This window comes from Melanerpes formicivorus, unplaced genomic scaffold (assembly GCF_026170545.1).
Source record: "Melanerpes formicivorus ecotype bairdi unplaced genomic scaffold, bMelFor1.0.p_v2 SCAF_95, whole genome shotgun sequence".
Lineage (NCBI taxonomy): Eukaryota > Metazoa > Chordata > Aves > Piciformes > Picidae > Melanerpes > Melanerpes formicivorus.
Window position 1 is genome coordinate 1,231,225 of NW_027142447.1, and position 15,904 is coordinate 1,247,128.

General features: G+C 52.1%; 1 protein-coding gene across 4 annotated transcripts in view; it reads left to right on the top strand.

Annotated features, from left to right (window-relative positions):
- The window catches only part of GPR156 (G protein-coupled receptor 156), a 54,660-nt gene that overhangs the window by 9,583 nt on the left and 29,173 nt on the right, over positions 1 to 15,904 (top strand). For 2 of the 4 annotated variants that reach the window (XM_068165931.1, XM_068165932.1), the window contains exon 1: positions 11,829 to 11,995. The exons of the other annotated variants lie outside the window; for them this stretch is intronic. The gene's annotated coding sequence lies outside the window, so the exon portion shown is untranslated. Of the gene's footprint in view, positions 1 to 11,828; positions 11,996 to 15,904 lie in introns of those variants that run through there. 4 annotated transcript variants of the gene reach the window in all.

The following is a 15,904-nucleotide window of genomic DNA, read 5'->3' on the forward strand; positions in this document are numbered from 1 at the left end:
GATGGGGTGCATGGTGGCATAGTTTAGTTGATCAGATGGTGTTGGGTGATAGGTTGGACTTGATGATCTCAAAGGTCTTTTCCAACCTGGTGAATTCTGCATTCTGTATTTCCTCTCCTTGGGAGACACTAGGGAGAAGAGAGCACCACCCACCTCACCACAACCTCCTTTCAGGCAGTTGTGTAGAGTGAGGAGGTCTCCCCTCAAGCCTCCTTTTCTCCAGATGAAACAACCCCACTTTCCTCAGCTGCTCCTCACAAGACCTGTTCTCCAGACCTTCACCAGCTCCATTGCCCTTCTCTGAAAGTGCTCCTGCACCTCAGTGTGTTTCTTGTAGTGAAGGGGCCCAGAACTGAATCCAGGACTCACCAGTGCTGAGTACAGGGGCACAGTCACCTCCCTGGTCCTGCTGGTCACACTGCTCCTGATAGAGGCCAGGATGCTGTTGTCACCTTGGCCACCTGGGTAAATGCTGGCTCATGTTCATCTGGCTGTTGACCAACAACCCCAAGTCTTTCTCTGCTGGGCAGCTTTCCAGCCACTCCTCCCCAAGCCTGGAGCATTCATGGGGTTGTTGTGACCCAAGTGCAGGACCCAGCACTTGGCTTTGTTGAGTCTCATACAGTCAGCCTCAGCCCATCATTCCAGCCTGTCCAGGACCCTCTGCAGAGCCTTCCTACCTTTGAGCAGATCAACACCCCCACTCAATTTAGCATCATCTGCAAACTCACCAAGGGTTCCTTGAGATTATTGCCTGTCAAGGATAAGAGGTACAAAAGCAGCTGTGAAATCAGGTGTTGTGCACCCACGGGGAGATGCTGTAATGTTGCACTTGGAGCAACAGTTCTGCTTCTAGGCTTTGTTTATGCCTGTGTTACAGAGAGCAAGAAACAATTGTTTGCTTGTGTGCCAGAGTTGCAGCTGCCTTGTTTCTCAGTCATCACTCCTGCTCCTGCTCCACTTTTCCTGACAAACTCCTGCCTTACAGCAATGGCATGAGATTGAACACAGCTAAGTGCCAGGTTCTACTCATTGGCGACAGCAACCCCATGCAGTGCTACAGGCTGGGGTCAGAGTGGCTGGAGAGCAGCCAGGCAGAAAAGGAGCTGGGGGTACTGGTTGAGAGTAGGCTGAACATGAGCCAGCAGTGTGCCCAGGGGGCCAGGAGGGCCAATGGCATCCTGGCCTGCATCAGGAACAGTGTGGCCAGCAGGAGCAGGGAGGTCATTGTGCCCTGTACTCAGCACTGGTTAGGCCACACCTTGAGTCCTGTGTCCAGTTCTGGGCCCCTCAGTTTAGGAAAGATGTTGAGTTGCTGGAAGGTGTCCAGAGAAGGGCAACAAAGCTGGGGAGGGGTTTGGAGCACAGCCCTGTGAGGAGAGGCTGAGGGAGCTGGGGTTGCTTAGCCTGGAGAGGTGGAGGCTCAGGGGAGACCTTCTTGCTCTCTACAACTACCTGAAGGGAGGTTGTAGCCAGGAGTGGGTTGTTCTCTTCTCCCAGGCAAGCAGCATCAGAACAAGAGGACACAGTCTCAAGCTGTGGCAGGGGAGGTTTAGGCTGGAGGTTAGGAAGAAATTCTTCCCAGAAAGAGAGATTGCCCATTGGAATGTGCTGCCCAGGGAGGTGGTGGAGTCACCATCACTGGAGGTGTTCAGGAAGAGACTGGATGGGGTGCTTGCTGCCATGGTTTAGTTGATTAGATGGTGTTGGATGATAGGTTGGACTTGATGATCTCTGAAGTCTTTTCCAACCTGGTTTATTCTACTCTACTCTACTCTACTCTACTCTCTCTTCCTAGTGAGCCCCCAGAGACACCATCTTCCGCTGCTTAGCCCTAGCACACCATAGCTGTTGCAATGGATGGGTAAGGATGCAGCCAGCTGGTCTCTGCTCCATGATGGCCAATTCCCCTCAGAGATGTGAGAATCTCCTCACTCAATACGCTCCCACCAGCCTCAGAAGCATATGTTGAGCGGTGAACAGCTGCTTCATGTGGTTGTCAGCCTCAGGTTCAGGGTGAAGTCTTGGTCTTTGTCTCTAAGGACTGCCACAAGCAAGAGTTTTTCTTGACTCTGAGGATTTGGAAAGGGGGAATGTACAGTCCTTGCCTGGCAGCTGAGTGCTTAGCAGCCAGGGAAAGAAGCTCCAGGCCCAGGGAGGCGGTGGAGGCACCTTCCCTGCAGGTGTTCAAAAAGGGATTGGATGTGGCACTTGGTGCCATGGTTTAGTCCTGAGGTGTTGGGTGACAGGTTGGACTTGATGATCTCTGAGGTCTTTCCCAACCTTATTGATTCTATGATTCTGTGACCCCCCTCATAACAAGGGACAACCTGTGAAGGAAGTTGATGGTCTGTCTTTGCAACTCTTCTCATGCTTCAGATGTGGCAGCTAGAGCCAGAATCAAGGGATGCTTCTGTTGTGCATTGGATGTGCCTTAGATCTGCATTAATGGAAAGGAGTTTGGGTTTGGTTTTGTTCTCTATTGTTAGAATGAAAACCATCTTCACTCTGCCAGGTAGAAGAAAGAAAATGGTGAGTAAATGAGGTGAGATCATTGTATGACTTCAGGAGCAGTCACAAACTGCTGCAATTGAGGGAAACTATCATTTGCCACCTGTTATTTAGCAGACAGGCACGGCTGAAACTCAGCTCCACTTCAGACTTTATTGCTTCCCTGTCAAATCCTGAGAGGCTGAGATACTTCCCAAGAGACCACTAATCACTGCTGGGGCTGGGTGTTGCTGGCAGCATTAAGTGAACCTTGAAAAGTTGGGTGGCTCAGATTAGCAACAAAGAGGCTGAACACTTCCCCTGGGTTCCAGATCGTGCTAAAGCTTGAATAAAAATCCTACCCTGAGATTCAGAATGAAAGGAGAGAAAGCAAGCAGGCTCATTGGCAGCACCTGGCATGACCAATGCCTTACCTAAAATGAGCTACACTGGTATCCCATGTCACCATGCACTCAGGCTTGGGCAAACCTGGGTGTTAAACTAGAGCAGGGTAGGTTTAGATTAGCCATTACAAAGAAGTTGTTTACTATGTGGGTGGTGAGACACTAGAACAGGTTGCCCAGAGAAGTTGTGGACACCTCATCCCTGGAAGTGTTTAAGACCAGATTGGATAGAGCTTTGAGCAGCCTGGTCTAGTGGGATGTGCATTGCATGAACACAAGTGGGACAAGTTTGGGTTAAAAATGTAGGTGCAGCACTTTGGCCACAGCAACCCCAGGCAGTGCTACAGGCTGGGGACAGAGGGGCTGGAGAGCAGCCAGGCAGAGAGACCTGGGGGCACTGGTTGAGAGTAGGCTGAACATGAGCCTGCAGTGTGCCCAGGCCAAGAAGGCCAATGGCATCCTGGCCTGCATCAGGAACAGTGTGGCCAGCAGGAGCAGGGAGGTCATTGTGCCCTGTACTCAGCACTGGTTAGGCCACACCTCGAGTCCTGTGTCCAGTTCTGGGCCCCTCAGTTTAGGAAAGATGTTGAGTTGCTGAAAGGTGTCCAGAGAAGGGCAACAAAGCTGGGGGGGGGTTTGGAGCACAGCCCTGTGAGGAGAGGCTGAGGGGGCTGAGGTTGCTTAGCCTGGAGGAGTCTTGGGAGAGACCTTACTGCTGTCTCCAACTACCTGAAGGGAGGTTGTAGCCAGGTGGGGGTTGGTCTTTTCTCCCAGGCAAGCAGCAGCAGCAGAACAAGAGGACACAGTCTCAAGATGTGCCAAGGGAAGTTTAGGCTGGAGGTAAGGAGAAAGTTCTTCTGAGAAAGAGTAACTGGCCATTGGAATGTGCTGCCCAGGGAGGTGGTGGAGTCACTGTCCCTGGAGGTGTTCAAGAGGGGATTGGACGTGGCCCTGCAAGCCAGCTGGCCTAATGATGTGCAGTGGCAGGGATAAGTTACAAAGGCATCCTGAAGTAAATCATGGAAGCATAGAAAATAGGCCTGAAAGGGAGTGTGATCTGGTCCATAACAACATCCTCACCTTCACCAAGCTTCTGGCAGGTATTTCACCATCTGGATGGACAGCCTTCCAGGATGTATTGGGAGGAATGGAGTGAGCAGCGGGGAACTTCCTTAAGTGCAGCTCTTTGGCTCAATCTGCAAGAGTTGTCCACACATGTTCACAGCTGCCTTTACAAGGCAAACAATTGTAATGGGTAGCTTCCATTAAGCAGAATAAAGAGGAGTTAAGGAGAAAACATTTAGGAAGGGATGCAAAGCCAACAGGATGGTGTGGGAATAGAATCATAGAATCACTTTGCTTGGAAAAGAGCTCAGCTCCATCATGACCTCAAGATCATCAAGTCTAACCATTGACCTAATGCCACCATGACCACTTGGTGCCATGGTCTAGTAGTCATGAGGTGTTGGGTGACAGGTTCTATGTTTAAACCATGTTCCAAAGTGCCATGCCTATACATTTTTAAACCACCTCCAGGGACAGTGGCTCTACCACCAACTTGGGCAGCCTGGTTTCTTCCTAACCTTAGAATCAATAAGGTTGGAAAAGACCTGAGAGATCATCAAGTCCAACCTGTCACCCAACACCTCATGACTAACTAAACTATGGCTTCAAGTGTCACATCCAGTCCCTTTTTGAACACCTCCAGGGACAGAGACTGCACCACCTCCCTGGGCAGCACCTTCCAACTAATACCCAATCTAAACCTTCCCCTGGTGCAACTTCAGTAGAAGAGATTATTCAGGAACTTCAGAAAAGTCCAACAGACACCAAGTGGTCACTTCAAAGGTCCTGTTCCTGTGAGCTGCAGGAGAGAACAGGAGCTCCTGGAGGTTGAAGCAGTGGCTGGTGTTTCAGAGAGGCTGCACTGTGTGCAGAACCCAGCCCTAGTGCATGGGGACAGAGTGGTGCTATGGGCTGGCCTGCCTATCCAAAGCCCAGTGCCCAGCCTCACAGCCTGAAAACAGGCTGGAAAAGACAGGATGTTTTCAACACACCCTGCAAAGAGAATCTTCAAATGGACAAAAGCTTCAACAATTTGAACTGAAGGCACCACAGACTAAGTGAATCTCACAGAACCACAGAATAGATCTGCTTGGAAGAGACCTTCAAGATCATCCAGTCCAACCTTTGACCCAGTACTGAAGAGTCATCACTAAACCATGTCCCTGTGCACCAGATCTACACACCATTTAAACACCCCCAGGGATGGTAACTCCACTGCTGCCCTGGGAGGACCATCCCAATGATTGATAACCCTCTTGGAGCAGAAATGTTTCCTAATATCCAGGCTAAGCCTCCTCTGGTGCCACCTGTAACCATTTCCTCTAGTCCTGTTGCTTGCCACCAAGGAGAAGAGGCTGGCCCCCTCCTTGCTCCAACCTCCCTTCAGGTAGTTGTTGAGAGTGATAAGATCTCCCCTCAACCTCCTCTTCTTTAGACTGAACAACCCCAGTTCCCTCAGCCACTCTGTAGTGTTTGAGCCTTAACTGGGAGTTAAGAGCTCAGATGGGGGCAAGGCTGAGAATCTTTCCCCTCCTCCCCCCCAACAGAGAGGGGAAAAAAAGGGAAGGAGCATATCCACCAAGCAAAAATTTGGAGTTGGCTTGGAAGTAGAGAGGTAAAGAGTTTTCTTTAAGCAATATATATATTTAACAATACCAGGTAAGGTTCACAAGGGCAAGGAACAAGGATGGATGGGAGGGGGGAAAAAAACAAGAATACAAAACCAGTCTCTCTCTGAAGAGGCACAGAGGCAGCAGGGAGAAGGAAAACTCAGAGTGGCTCAGTTGGTAGCGCATCAGACCCTTAATGGGAAGGTCGTGAGTTCAAGCCTGCAGTGGGCAGTAGTTGTCCTCCCTACTCTAGTCATGAGGTCTGTGGTGACAGGTTGGACTCGGTGATCTTTGAGGTCTCTTCCAACCTTAGGAATACTGAAAACAGTGCTGTGCCTGCAGCATGTAACTAAAACAAAGCACTGGTAGCTATAAACATGGAAAGTTATCTTGGGACAACAGGACATGCACCTGCATCAGGCCTGACCACATGGCAGAGGAGCAGGAAGGCAGCTTCAGTAGCTCTCATCCAGGAGAGAAAGGAGCCAAAAGGAGACCTAATGACTGCAATGCCCTGCTTTTTATACCCTAGCTGGGCAGGGAGGGGGGAGTGGAACAGACTCAGTTTCCCAGGGGCAAATGCCCTGCAGGGAAGGCAAAGCACTTGCAAGCCCTCCACCCTGTTTTGTTTTCAGGATGGGTGTTAACCCACCACACACTCCTTGTAGGCCACGTGCTCCAGGCCCTCCAAAAGCCTCCTTGCCCCTCTCTGTGAAAATGTGATTTGTCAAAGGAGAAAATAACCAGCTGTTTAAATTCCAGAATGAGAAACCTTTGCCAGTAAGAGGGGGGAAAAAGTCATCTCTAGCAGTGAATGGGACAAAACCAGTGCTGCCAAGTGTGGCCAGATGGTTCCTTTAATGGAGATGTTACAACTGCAGGCTACCACACGCTGAGAAAGGAGCCAGCAAGTGGAAGAGATAAAGATGGTACTTTGTGCTAACGACAACATCACCTGCTTTAGAATGAAGAGCAGCACGGAGCAGACGGAATGTAGATCAAGCTGCTAATGAGCAAAGCCTGAGAAGGAGTACTCTGTGCACACCCATGTGTGGAACCGACTCCCTCATCAAACAGGGCCCAGGAAGGATGTCTCTTCTGCAGGCTTATTTGCAACGTGTGAAATGAAACCTGTATTTGCATGAGGAATTTAATTCTGGGACACATCTGTGGAAATTGCCTGCAGGCCACAGCCAAGTCTCATGAGACTTTCTGAGCCTGCTGGATGATAATTTCCCAGCAGAGGATGCATCCAGCCAGCACATGCTGTCTCCCTTCCAGATTCATGGTGAAGGGTAAAGAAGGATTCACTGCTGAGCTACCAGCAGTAAAGTTTCCTTGAGCACAGCCCTGTGAGGAGAGGCTGAGGGAGCTGGGGTTGCTTAGCCTGGAGAAGAGGAGGCTCAGGGGAGACCTCATTGCTCTCTACAACTACCTGAAGAGAGGTTGTAGCCAGGTGGGGGTTGGTCTCTTCTCTCAGGTAACCAGCACCAGAACAAGAGGACACAGTCTCAAGCTGTGCCAGGGGAAGTTTAGGCTGGAGGTGAGGAGAAAATTCTTCACAAAGAGAGTTGTTGGCCATTGGAATGTGCTGCCTGGGGAGGTGGTGGAGTCACCATCACTGGAGGTGTTCAAGAGGGGATTGGACATGGCACTTGAAGCCATGGTTTAGTCAGTCATGAGGTGTTGGGTGACAGGTTGGACTTGATGATCTCTGAGGTCTTTTCCAACCTTCTTGATTCTATGATTCTATGATTCTAGAATGACAGAGTCATCAAGATTGGAACAGATGTCTCTGATCATCAAACCCATCTGTCAACCCAATACCACCATGCCCAGTAAACCAGGACCCAAAGAGATTATAATCAATGTGAGCAAAGCCAGGACAATCATAGGCAGTCAGATATGAATTTGGATTCTCAAAGAGACTGATTGTCCTCAAACTGAGGAGAACACAACCTGCAGTTAATCTTGGAGCAAATGGAGGTAAATTCAGTGAAATCTGACTGAGAAGTGAGTCACTTAGGAAGAGTTTAGCAGCTGGCCAAAAGCTGTAGTTTCAATCACAGTATCACAGTGTAACTAAGGTTGGAAGAGACCTCGAGGATCATCGAGTAAAACCTATAAACACAGACCTCATGACTAGACCATGGCACCAAGTGCCACGTCCAATCCCCTCTTGAACACCTCCAGAGATGGTGACTCCACCACCTCCCTGGGCAGCACATTCCATTATCTATCAACTCTCTCAGTGAAGAACTTTCTCCTCACCTTGAGTCTAAACCTCCCCTGGCACAGCTTGAGACTGTGTCCCCTTGTTCTGGTGCTGGTTGCCTGTACAATGTTGCTCTGTACAACAAACTGATTGAATGTGACCCCCTGAGGGCAGACAGTGCATGTGTGTTAAATGGGTTGGAGCCCTGATAGTTGTCAGACCTCAGCACCACAGAATCCTAGAACTGTTTTGGTTGGAAGAGACCTTTAAGATCATCAAGCCCAACCATTAACCCAGAACTGCAAGGTCACCACTAAACCATGTCCCTCAGCACCACATCTGCATGTCTTTTAAATACCTCCAGGGATGGTGTCTCCACCTCTTCCCTGGGAAGCCTGTTCTGGCAACCAGCACCAGAACAAGGGGACACAGTCTCAAGCTGCACCAGAGGAGGTTTAGACTCGAGGTGAGGAGAAAGTTCTTCACTGAGCAAGTCGTTTGTCATTGGAATGTGTTGCCCAGGGAGGTGGTGGAGTCACCATCCCTGGAGGTGTTCAAGAGGGGATTGGATGTGGCACTTGGTGCCATGGTCTACTCATGGGGTCTGTGTTGATAGGTTGGACTCAATGATCCTCGAGGTCTCTTCCAACCTTAGTTATAATGTGATAATGTGGTGCTTTACAGCCTCTCAGAAGAGAGGTTTCACTGCTAGCAGCTGGCAAACAGTGTGTCTCATTCCACAAAGATCAGCTCCAAGCCCACTTTGTTCAGCAGTAAACTTCACATAAATATCACTGCATGCACCTTGGGGTCAACGGCCTGGGCTGTACCTCCAAAGTGCAGCACTCCCTTTTCTGCCTCCAGACAAAACACCCAGGCCCTTTCCTGGTGTCCCAAACATGCTAGAACAAGAGGACACAGTCTCAAGCTGTGCCAAGGGGAGGTTTAGGCTGGAGGTTAGGAAGAAATTCTTCATAGAAAGAGAGATTGGCCACTGGGATGTGCTGCCCAGGGAGGTGGTGGAGTCACCATCACTGGAGGTGTTTAGGAAGAGACTGGATGGGGTGCTTGGTGCCATGGTTTAGTTGATTAGATGGTGTTGGGTGATAGGTTGGACTTGATGATCTTGAAGGTCTTTTCCAACCTGGTTAATTCTATTCTGTTCTATTCTAGTCTACTCCACTCTGCTCTGTTCTGCTCCATTCCATTCCATTCCATTCCATTCCATTCCATTCCATTCCATTCCATTCCATCTGCAGCTGCACATTGTTTGACAATTCCAAGTGACAACCAGAGGAATGTCCCAGCCCCCCAGAGGGCTGTAGAGCTCCTCAGGATAAGGCTGCAGTCTTGCTTCTGCTGGGTGAGGTTTAAGAGGTGATGCAGGTGCTCACATCTGTGGTGCTTGCCGTGGAAATGCTGACACAGCCAGAGCTTTGATTTGTTTTGAGACAAACCCAGGGGCAAAACCAAGGCACACACAAAGCAGCAACTTCTCCTTGTCACTGTTTACAAGGAGCTTAGTGATATGCTCTTGTCAGTGGGGCAGCACAAGCACTTTCTGTTAGCTTGAGGGAGGAATTTGGCCAGCAGGTGGAGGGAGGCTCTCCTCCTCCTCTGCCCTGGTGAGGCCTTGTCTGGAATACTGTGTCCAGTTCTGGGCTCTCCAGTTCAGGAAGGACAAGGACTTAGTGCAGAGAGTTGAGTCACCATCCCTGGAGGCGTTCAAGAGGGGATTGGACATGGCACTTGGTGCCGTGGTCTAGTCATGGGGTCTGTGTTGATAGGTTGGACTCGATGATCCTCGAGGTCCTTTCCAACCTAAGTTACACTGTGAGACTGTGATACTGAGTCCAGCAGAGAGATGCCATGATGAGGAGCCTGGAACTTCTCCTTCATGAGCAAAAGCTGAGAGAGCTGGGGTTGCTTAGTCTGGAGAAGAGGAGACTGAGGGGCATTGCATTAATGCTTATCAATCTTTGAAGGGTGAGTGTCATGGGAATGGAGCCAGCCTCTCCTCAGCGGCGTTCCTGAGCAGAACAAGTGGCAATGGACACAAACTGGAACACAGGAGGTTCCACATAAACAGAAGGAAAAAACCTCTTCACTTTAAGGGTAGCAGAACACCAAAACAGGCTTCCCAGAGAGGTTGTGAAGTCTCCCTGGAGGCATTCCAAACATGCCTGGAAGTGTTCCTGTGTGGTTTACTCCAGGTGATCCTGCTGTAGCAGTGGGGTTGGACTAGACAGAAGGACCTCTTCAGAGGGCCCTTCCAACCCCTAGCATTGTGTGATTCTGAACAGCCAAACTCCCACTCCTCTTCCCTCCCTCTCCTGTGTGAGACATTTTTGGTTTATGGTCCTGGCTTTACAGAGGTGGACACCAGATTGATAAGAGTTGAGGGATCTGGAGGTGATGGAAGGTGTCCAGAGAAGGGCCACAAGGATGAGCAGAGGGCTGGAGCACCTCTCCTGTGAGGACAGACTGAAGGAGTTGGGGCTGTTCAGTCTGGAGAAGAGAAGGCTCTGAGGTGACCTAATTGTGGCCTTCCAGTATCTGAAGGGGGCTACAAGAAGGCTGGGGAGGGACTGCTCAGGATGTCAGGGAGTGATAGGACTAGGGGGAATGGAATGAAGCTGGAGGTGAGGAGGAAGTTCTTCCCCATGAGAGTGGTGAAGCCCTGGAATGGGTTGTCCAGGGAGGTGGTTGAGGCCCCATCCCTGGAGGTGTTTAAGCCCAGGCTGGCTGAGGCTGTGGCCAGGCTGATCTAGTGTGGGGTGTCCCTGCCCATGGCAGGGGGGTTGGAACTAGCTGATCCTTGTGGTCCCTTCCAACCCTGACTGATTCTATGATACTATTTTGAAAGACACCAAGATAAGGAGAACCTTGATCAGAGCCACTGTGAGCTGCAGACAGAAGCATATTTTGGTTGGAAAAGACATCTAAGACCATTGAGTCCCACTGTTGGCCTAATACCACCGTGGCCATTGAACCATGTTCTGGGGTCCCACATCTCCATGGTTTTTAAACACCCCCAGGGATGGTGACTCCACCACCTCCTTGTGCAGCCTGTTCCAATGCCTGGCCACTCTTTCAGTAAAGAAATTTCCCCTGATACCCAGTATAAACCTCTCCTGGGGCAATTTGAGGCTATTTCCTCTCATTCTATCACTTGGTGTTAGCAAGAAGAGACCAACCCCCACCTCATTCCAGTCTCCTTTCAAGCAGTTGTAGTGAGCAGTGAGGTTTGTTCTCAGCCTCTTTTTCTTCAGAGTAAAAACCCCAGGTGCTTCACAGGGCCTGTTCTCCAGAGCCCCTCACCAGCATCACTGCCATTCTCTGGACATGCTCCAGCATCTCAATGTCTTCCTTGTAGTGAGAGTCCTGTTGAGGGCATCGGGGCCGTGGGAGGCAGAAGGAAACAGGCAGCTCGGGGATGCTGAGTGAGGTGGTGGGTCTGTCCACACGACACTGAGCGTTGCTCACACAGAACATACCTATTGCACTAGTCACCTCGGCTACCGCTGGCCATGGGGCTGCAGAAGCAGGTGGCAGAGCCACCCTCGCGTTTACTCACCTTCTCCGTCCGGTTTTGCTACCACACACGTGGGGTTTTTGTGCTGCCTCAGCTGCAGGCAGCGCCCAGCCCAGACGGCTCATTACCGGCTGGGCCGCGTCCCTGCCTCCAGCAGCCCGGGGCGGGCACAGCAGATGGGCAGCGCCAGGGGGCACCGCCAGGGATCGCGGGACTTAACGGGACATGGGGACGGGTCGGACGGGCCGGAGGGGTGGGGGCTGTGCTGCTGGGGGTCCCGGCTCTGGTATGGGGTGTGTTTTGGGGGCGAGGTGATGGTGGAGACACCGCTGTTGTACGAAGCAGCCCCACCAGAACAAGCTCATCCTCTGGGTTTCTCTCCTGCTGCCTGAGAAGTTGTGTCCCGGGACAGACAAAAACAGGACCGGAGCCGCCGCTCGGGAGGGAGGAGCTCGGCTGCCGCGGCCCCGCCCCGCCGCCCGCCTCCCCCGGGCCGAGCCGAGCCGAGTCAGGGCGTTGTGGGACGGCCCGGTACGGCACGGCGCGGTACGGCACGGCGGGGTAGTCGGCGCGGAGCTCCGCGTCCCCCGGCGGCGGTGGCCAGGGCTGCTTTTGGCCCAGCTTCGTAAGGGAGCCCCGCAGGTCTGCAGCCCAGACTTGGGTGCCGTCCCCACAGGTAGGTTTGGGTCTCGGGGCTGTAGGAGTTGGGTTTGGGGGTGAGGTAGAGCTGGCAGTGGTGGCTGGGGGTGCGTCGTTCTAGCCGGTCCCGGCGGTGCCCTGACGGAGGCTGAGACGAGAGGCGCCGTTTGCCTGCCGAGGTGCTGTTTTGCCTTTGGAGTGCTTTCTTCCCCACCCCGTGTCCCCAGTCCCCGCGGGGGTGTCGTGCAGCCCTGCGGGACACCTTCCCAGCTGCGAGCCTGGACTGGGCCGGTGGTTACGGAAAGGAAGGCGCAGCAGCAGCCCGAGAGCTTCCACGCTGCGGCAAGGGGCTGGTGGTAGTGGGCAGGCCAGGTTTGAGGGCACGTTTTGGGGATGGGGCGCCCCTCCTTTGCCGATTGTTGGCTTGGTGGTGCCCGGAATCCTGCCCTGAGCTCGAAATGGTTGTGGGCTTGTACTGGTGTTTTGTAGCTCGCTAGAGAAACACCATCCCAAACACTCCAAGGAGGCTGTGGGAGTGGGATCCTGCCCTTTAAGGGCTGTCCTGCAAAGATGTGGATTTGCAGCACCGGTTAATTTGGTCTAACGAAACCGTAGTGACTTGGGCAAGCTGTGTGCCTTGCAGAGTTTAATTTGGGGTGAAGAAAGATAGCAACTAACCCCATGGTGGCGACCTGTCTATTTAAAAGAGACCGACAGAGAGGGACCTGTGTACTCCTTCAGGGCTGGATCCACGGTCCTGCCCCTACCTCCTAGGGTAGCCCCCCAAGAAGCATTCCATGACCCAGTGTCGGCTTCCTGTTGGCTGCTGGTGCTGAGCATCACACAGCACCCAGGCATGTCTCAGGGAGGGCAACTCGTGGAGCCCTCAGCCAGACCTGGATTTTCCACTGCCTTACAGGTGCTCGGCAGCCTGAGAGGAGCAGGGAGGCAGCCAGGGAAATTTGATCCCTGGTAATGGGGAGCTGTCAGTGTTGAGTTGCAGCTGGTGTTTCTTATGTGTCTGTGCTGCATCTGCCACATTGCCTCACCTGCCTGGAGCCGGGGCATTGCACACACCTCTCCTGTTGCAGACCCTGTCACACCTCTGAGTCTGGAGCTGCACCTCTCCTGTTGCAGACCCTGTCACACCTCTGATTCTGGAGCTGCACCTCTCCTGTTGCAGACTCTGTCACACCTCTGAGTCTGGAGCTGCACCTCTCCATTCTCGAGAAAGCCTCACCACTCTCTGCAGAGTTGCCTTGTGGAAACCTTTGTGTGGCCCTCTTTCTTGATGGGGTGCTTGCTTTGCCCAGCAAAGGGATGAGAAGCCTGAGCAGGGCGACCACTGGTGCAGTTTGGCAGCCTGTGGTACCCAAGAGGTGAGGTAGATGAACCATGGACATCTCCAGCTGCCAGAGCTTTGAGTCAAATCTGTCTCCTAGGGGGAGTATTCCCTGCTGAGCAACCAGCAAGGCAAAAGAGCCCTGGTGCTCTCTTCTGTCCCCTCCTTTGGGGACATATCACTTGATTTCCAAAGCCCTGCCAAATTTAAAAGTAAAAAGAGAAGGAGGAAGGAGGGTGACTATGTCAGAGTTAGCAGATGTCCCCAGGATAGCAACTGTCTGTCTCTGCAACCCAGCCATCCTGGCCCTCTTGGGAACAGCAGTGGGCTGGTGCTGCACGGGCTGTGAGGAGCCGGTCTCTGGTGGCGTGAAGGAGCTTTCTGCCAGCGTTGAGAGAGAGCTCTTGAGGGCATAGGCTCAATCTGAAATCTAACTTTATGAAAATATGCCCTCTGTGGCCTCTTCCTCCTCTGCTTTTGATAGCCCAGCAGCCAATAGCTTCAATGGGGCCGAGCCTCTGCTTCTGAAGTCATACACACCTCAGCCACAAAGTAGATCCCTCATGTAAATCAAGATACTAAATCATCAGGCTTTTTTTTGCCTCTTATTCATGGTGGCACTCACTCTAAAGATGGTACAGTTAAGAGGGGAGGGGAATTACAGGCTACACCTCCCTGTAGAGCTATTGAGCTTGTTGCTGTTTCTCAGACTGATGCAAACACCCTGAAGGAGCTGGGGGGTGCAAGTGATGCTGGAACTGCCAGCAGCACTGCTTGGGGCTGAGCAGTGCCTCACAGCAACCACTAAGCATAAAGTAGCAGTGTTTGGTGGGAATGGCCTTGGGAAAGGCAGCTTTTTGAAGGACATAATGGCTGCAGACAGATGGAAGCAGGAGGACTACAGAGGCAATGGAGGCAAGGTGGATGGGCAGGGACCCCAGGCTCTGAGCACTGAGAACTCTTGATGCTGCAGCAGAGTACTGTAAGCATGCCTTGAACCAGTGACCTGGTGTGCAAGAGTGAGTGTCACACAGCTGCAAGGGCATGTCCTGCACCATCCTTGCCTTGTGACAGCGTGCCAGCCTCCCTGGGGCAGGATGATGAAGGGGACAGATGTGCAGGTGTTTAAGACCAGGCTGGATGAGGCTGTGGCCAGGCTGATCTAGTGTGAGGTGTCCCTGCCCATGGCAGGGGGGTTGGAACTAGATGATCCTTGTGGTCCCTTCCAACCCTGACTGATACTGTGTGGGGGTGATCCTTGGCAGAGATTGGAGACTGACCAGCCCTGCAGATGAGGGCTTGCTGCTTGCCCTGCAGCAATTACTTGGGATGCAAGGATGGCAAATTGTGAAGCAGTTGCCTGAGGCTTTTTTGCACAGCTCCAATATTTCTTCTCCTTGGGCACACCAGGCAGCACGGTGGGCAGGAGCCATGTTTCTATGGGCACAGGACATGGTGGCCTTGCATTTTAACCCTGAAACCAGCCCTGTCTTTTCATGGTGATGGCACAGATTAGCATGGAAATGGCCATGTGTTTAGGAGGGGCAGCCCTTGCCACCTCACTTTCAGGTCATCTGCCATGTACCTGATGTTTGGGAGGGGGAGCCTCCTGCCTCAGGGCTTGGAGACAAATGGGGAGATTGCTCTGAGGAGGCAGAACAGTGCCTACAGGTGTGGTCTCACACTAACAAATGAAATGATTGATGAAGTCACTATGGAATAGCAAAACCCCAAGGCTTTGACCCAGAGTGGTGAAAAACCTCTGCTTGGCCTCACTCTTCATGCAGCATGGCTGCTAGGGTGTTACAGGCTGTGGTGCAGAAGCTTGAGCATGGAGAGAGGTGAGAGGAGCAACACTGCATCTTCTCAGAGCTGTGCTTGAGGTTTGTTCCCTGTCTGTTTCCACCCTCAATGGTAAAGGTGCTGCCTTGCAGCAGGGTTCCCACCACCTCTCTCGTTCACCTCAGACAAGTGGGCTTCCACCTGGAAGCAAAGTACCAGTGGTGTCAATAAGATCTGGCAGGAAGGAGCTTTTGGGGGGTGTTCTGGCACTGTGTCTGGGAACTGTGTGGGGCTCCCAACACATGGACTCCCAGCTGCTTAAAGGAGGCAGAAGCCCTGAGGTGTACACTCCTTTCATCCATATGCTGCTACAGCCAGGCACATAGGAGGGCTTGAGCCTTTGCTTGGCACAGAATTGCTCAGTGGGAGCTCCAGGCATTTGTCTCACTTCCCTATCAGGTCTGGTCATGTCAGTCTTTTCTGCAACAAGCTCCTCCAGGTTCTCTGTATTTGCTCCTTGTTTTCATTCCTTTGAGCACCTGCAGCCTAGTCTGTCTGTATTTCTTCCACACTGATCACTGTAAAGCAAAAAGAGTATTAAAACTCTCATCAGCTCCCTGGATGGAGATTGTTTAGCCTGGAGAAGAGGAGGCTCAGGAGAGACCTCATTGCTGTCTACAACTACCTGAAGGGAGGTTGTAGCCAGGTGGGGGTTGGTCTCTTCTCCCAGGCAAGCAGCACCAGAACAAGAGGACACAGTCTCAAGGCGAGGAGAAAGCTCTTCACAGAAAGAGTTATTTGCCACTGGAATGTGCTGCCCAG